We start from the raw sequence: 6,000 nt of genomic DNA on the forward strand, positions 1-6,000 counted from the left end.
ACTGCAAGACCAAGTCTAGCAAGTGCAGATACAGACAAAAGATTCTTCTTGATCCCAGGTACATACAATGTGTCAACAAGTGTGAAAGAACTGCCATTTGTAGCACTTAGCACAATCTTTCCAACTCCCTGAATCGGATAAGAGGCACTTTTGGAACAAGTGACTGAATTCTCATGAAGGACAGACTCAAGAGAGGTAAAAAAATCATGATGTGAGGTAATGTGTTTTGTAGCACCACTCTCAAAATACCACACATGTGAATCTACAGCAACTAACATGCATGCATCATCATGGACAGTAGGCTCATAAGTGCACTCTGCACTAAAAGCCCATTGTGCATCAACATCAGCATCACAACCTCCTTTCACAGAAGACTCGGCAATAGTTGCATTTGTAGTGGAACCAACATTTGTAGTGAAACAAGCCTCTTTCTTCTTAGCCTCTTTTGCCTTCAACTTAGGACATTGCCTCATCAAGTGATCATTAGCTTTACTATAATGGCAACACATCTTCTTTTTTTCCTTTTCACTAGAATTTTGAGACGAATTGCTTCCAGTAGAAGCATTAGGAACAAGTGATCTACCACTCCCAAAAGAACCATGAGAAAGTGACTCTTGCAAACAGCAATGTGCATAATGCATCAAACTTGACAACTTCTGGATTTCCTTTGGTCATAAGTCTCCAAGTACCAGCAAAAGTCTGGTAAGAATCTTGCAAAGCATCAAGAACGGTCTACACAAGGAAACTAATAGAAATGACTTCGCCTGCAGAAATAAGTTGCTCATTGATATCCTTAACACCAGCAAGGAAAGTGTCCATATCATCTTCCTTATGCATAATCTTTGACTCTAGCTCTTTACGCAACAATGCAATTTTTGCCTCGTTGCGACTTGCATAAAGACCAACCAAAATATCCCAAGCATGTTTTGTAGATTTTGCTAAACAAATGTGAGTAGTAATAATGCGCTTCACAAACAACACAATCAATGCATGAGCCTGTGAAAATTTTACATCCCAATGAGCTTCCTTAGCCGTAGGCAAAATAGATCTTCCAATAGCAATCCTACCACCAAAACCTGCAACATCCTCAACATTGCCTACATCCTCAAAACTAGGACATACATCAATGCCCTGCACAATATTCTAGACACCCTTTGACACAAGGACAAGTTGCATCATATAAGCCCACATAGGGTAATTGTCCCCATCCAATCTATCCTCAGTATAGCAAACATCTTGACACATCTGTGTTGTTGCCAACCATGGTAAATGTTGCACGTGATGTGAAAACTACCCAAAAAGAGGAGAAACAAAGTGGGAACAACGCGTAGTACAAACCATAGAAGACTGTAAGGGACTTGTTAATGTAGAAAATGGCACTGACAACCCAATACTTCCTACAGTGGAAGCAGAGGTCAAACTGAGCTCGAATCAAAAATGTAAGCAAACTGAGATCATTGAGCTTGCTCGGAATATTTTTTGACATGCAAACGCTCACTTAAGATCACAAAAATTGAAGAAAATGAGCAGGCATGTGCTGGAGCTGCTGAAAACTAATACCAAGAGGATGCAACCTACTCTAATATCAATTGTTGGAATTAGGGCTGCAAAGAAACATACACAGCTTGGAAAAGAAAAAGGAAGCTCAAGGCACACAACAAAGAGTGTTTTACTTAGTGTGCAATGGAAAGATAAGTTAACCCTAGAGTGATGGATGTATATACAATGCAAGGGGGGGGGGGGGAACTCCTAGTTAGGAAAAAAATTCCCCGACGGTCGTAAGTGTGTTCACACACATCACTACCACGTGTATATGGTAACATGCAATGCTTGAAAACAGCTTTTAGTAAAGGTGAGAAACTAAGTGTTCTTGAGTCTCATGATTGCACAAGTTTTTACATTTTATCTTATTGATTGCCAGCATAGACTACCTAATAGATGACATTAGAAGCACAATTTACAAGATTCGTGATTTAGTGCATTGGATCTCATCAAAAGCAATCAAGAGAGACATCAAAAATGTAGATCGCTTAAATGCTATAGAGACAATGTGTATAGTGGAGAAGTATATTTCAACAAACATTCTTACTATCCAAATGCATTTACTTGTGCATGTGTTTGATGAAGCTGGATTAGCTGAAACGGTGCATTACAAGTGGATGTTCTCCTTGGAGAGATTCATGAAGACTTTGAAAGGGTTTGTTCATCAAAGGGCTTGCCGAGAGGGTAGCATAGCCAAGGGATGGCTTGTGCAGAGTTCTTGTTTTTAACAGTGAGTTCTTGGGTTCAATTGGCCTAGTGATGTCTCGATTGTGGAATTTTGAAACAAACCAAGGTACCTAGGGAGGAGCCACAAGGACACGGCATCATGAGGAAGATGGATGTCAAAATGCGCAAAAAGGTTATGAGATTTTGTCTTCTCAACTCAAAAGTCGTGCAAAAGTGGATTGAGAAATATGAAGTGGAAAAGCAACAATGTTCAGCTGATCAGATGTGATTCAAGTGCAATTGTACCATTAGAAATCTTCCCTTTCCATATCATTTTCAAAAACTGTCAAACAATTTTGGAGGCAAAGCAAAATGGATTATTGATTATTGAAGGAGAAGAGATGTTGAGGGGATGTGATTGGCACGTATGTATTGTACATACCTTGTCTTCTTAACCACATGAAAATAGTTCTATAGCAAGGTTAAAATTGTTTTATGTGCCACTAGTTTCACAAATACAGAGCTTTGTGATCACATGGGCAACACTTTAGAGTGCAACAAATAGACAAACGAAGGGTCACCTTCGAGAGTGGTTTCAAGGCAAGCTTTGCAAGAAAGTCAGAGTAGTGACAAGGATAACAATACACAGACTGGTTAACTTGAATACTTTGGCTACATCCAAGAAATCATGAAAATCAGCTTTAGAAAGTTTGATATTTTTATTTTTTATGTGAAGTGGTTCAAGGTTATTACTAGTGGTCCCAATGCAACTATGCATAAATATAGGAGTGGACTGATTCAAGTGAACTCTAGGTGAGTTTGGATTGATGATCGGGATAGATTTGTGCTTCTGCAACATTGTGAACATGTTGTGTTTATCATAGATCCACTATGGAAGGAAAAAGATGTAGAAGATTTAACTAAATCGCGGTGGTTCTTTGTCATCCAAGTCACTCCACAAAGTAAACAAGTCTGCAAAGGATTGGACGTTGAGAACAAAGAGACACATGAGCGCCAAATTGTGGATGATTGAGATGAGGAGGTTGAGATTAAATTCGGTGCTCTTGGTGAGCAGGAGCCTGGACCTAAAGATGAGCGATCAGATACATAGATAGATAGAGAGATGGATGGAATCATGGAGTTTGATGACAAAGATGTAGAGGTTCATTTAGAGATAGTTGTCTTTGGTGCAACGACTCTCATAGAAGATGAGAGATTGACTATTGCTTTTTGTTCAGAACTTTATTGTAATGTCTACTTTTCAATAATAAATTTTAATTACTGTCCAAAAATGTCTACTTTTGTAATGTCTACTTTTTGTAATGTCTACTTTTGAATAATAAATTTTAATTACTGTCCAAAAATGAATAAATAGTCATTTTCATGTGCTTATTATGGTTATTTATGGTTAAGTGAACTAACGTACAATTTACATGTTTTTGAATTAGTTTTTATAGCCATGGATGATGACGAGGAGCCATACTCTCCAAGCTTTAGTTTTTCGATCACTCCTACTTGCATGTCACATGAGCAGATGCGTACATTTTTGTCTTAGTTTTTCTTAGAACAGTGTGCATATGCAACACAACAATTTTGGATAGATGGTCCTTCTAGACCAGATACAGCTGCTCCAACCCCACATATCGATGTTCCAATCACACCGACTGGTGGTATCACACCTTCAACGAGCATCCCAGTTACATTGACTAGGCAAGGCCCATCGGAGACTGTACCCTCTCATTCTTCATTGAGACGATGCAAATTTTGTCATTGAGGTGGTGGTAGTGCTTGTTATGGTAATGGCACTACCGATGGCATCTATACCATTGAGAGAGCATCCACCTCTCTCTTCAATAGATACTATACCAATGAGCACACCATGTACACCTTGGGGATCACATGATTTTGATCCAAACAAGGTATACAAGACCAAGGATGGAGCACCAATCATGGATAGGGTCAAAAAGAAAATGAGACAGATAGTTTGCCATCTACGGTGTAGTTTGCGCACTCTGTGATGGAGCATTGTGATGCTCAGGTCAGGAGAGAAAGAATTACATCATAGATGCCATTCACAGAGACTATAGGCTAGTAGATGGATACAATCCAGTCTCTAATAACTAGATCTTGGGTGTAACTATTGCAACAACGTCACAACATTGATCAAAGGCACGAGATAGATACAAAAATAATAAGCCAAAGCTAGCACGATTGGACGTAGAGAAGTGGGCAGGGATCGCGCGAGAGACAGAGGAGCATCCAAATAGGTTCAACAACAGCAAGATGCAACCAGAGCACGTCTGGAGTTCGTAGGATCTTCTTATCTTGGGAGTGAAGTCTACGCGACTCTTTGACATGAGTTTGCAAGTACCATACACTATTTAAATAGCGTATGTACATATGTTTTTCTAATGTTTATCTTATGGTTAAGTGTTTATACTACATGAGCTTGCCATGAAGCATCCACCGACACGTGGAGAAGAGAAATATGGATTCAGGGATGAATTATCATCTCTTATGTGCTAGCTTCAGGATGAGGGAGATGCATTCGACCGGGAGGCCTTACCTTGATGAGTATGTTCTATGTATATGTTTTCATCAAGATATGTTGATATATAGCTAGTTATTTTTATGCTATTTGATTCATGTATACTTTTAGACATTGGCCATGGTTATAGCTATATTCATGTATGTTCAGTTTTGGTTTTGGTTATGATTATGAACATTGTTATGGTTATGGTTATGGTTATGGTCTTAATCGTGTTATGGTTTTGAATTTGGTTATGGTTATGGTTTTGAAATCATGATATGGTTAAAGTTATGGTTTGAGAATTTGGTTATAATTATGACTTTGAAAACTGCTTAAGGTTATGGTCATGGTTTGAGAATTTTGTTATGGTTATGGTTTTGGAATCCTCTTAAGGTTATGGTTACGGTTTGAGAATTTGGTTATGGTTATGGAATCCACTTAAAGTTATGGTTTGAGATTTTGATTATGGTTTTGGAATTTGCTTAAGGTTATGGTTATGATTATGGTTTGAGAATTTGTTTATAGTTATGGTTTTGAAATCCGTTTAAGGTTAAGGTTGTGGTTATGATTTGAGAATTTGGTTATGCTTATGGTTTTGGAATCCGCTTAAGGTTATGGTTATGATTTGAGAATTTGGTTATGGTTGTGGTTTTGGAATTTCTTAAGGTTATGGTAAGGTTTGAGAATCTGGTTATAGTTATGGTTTTGGAATCCGCTTAAGGTTATGGTTAGCGTTTTGGAATCCACTTGTTATGGTTAACATTTGCGAGTCTTGTTATGATTATGGTTTGTGATTTTTATGATGGTTATGGTCAACGAGTTTTGTTATGGTTATGCTTATGGTTGCAATTTCTATGATGATTATGATTTGCGAGTATTATTATAGTTATGTTTTGTGAATTTCATCATGGTTATAGTTCCAAAATCTACTCACATTTGCTCAATTTTCACGTAGAATGAAGCAAGAATGCATTTGTTTTTGCACTCTTTCCTTTGAGTAGAGAGGCTTGGTATTGGTGTTGCAGTACATGCAACACCATTTTCTAGCCCTCTTTGCTCAAAAAAAAAAATGCAGGTTTTTGTGTCGGTATATGCATCCATATGAGTGTTGATATAGCCATTTTTATAATCGTCATATATGCATCGGTATGTTCCAACGCATATACCAACATGTATACCAACGTAACAATACTGACGCTCATAAAGATGCAAATACTGACACCATTGATTTTTATGAGCCGTGTATTTCTATCAGTATTAGC

The sequence above is a fragment of the Adiantum capillus-veneris genome, chromosome 6 (genome assembly GCF_014529385.1).
Source record: "Adiantum capillus-veneris isolate H3 chromosome 6, ASM1452938v2, whole genome shotgun sequence".
NCBI lineage: Eukaryota > Viridiplantae > Streptophyta > Polypodiopsida > Polypodiales > Pteridaceae > Adiantum > Adiantum capillus-veneris.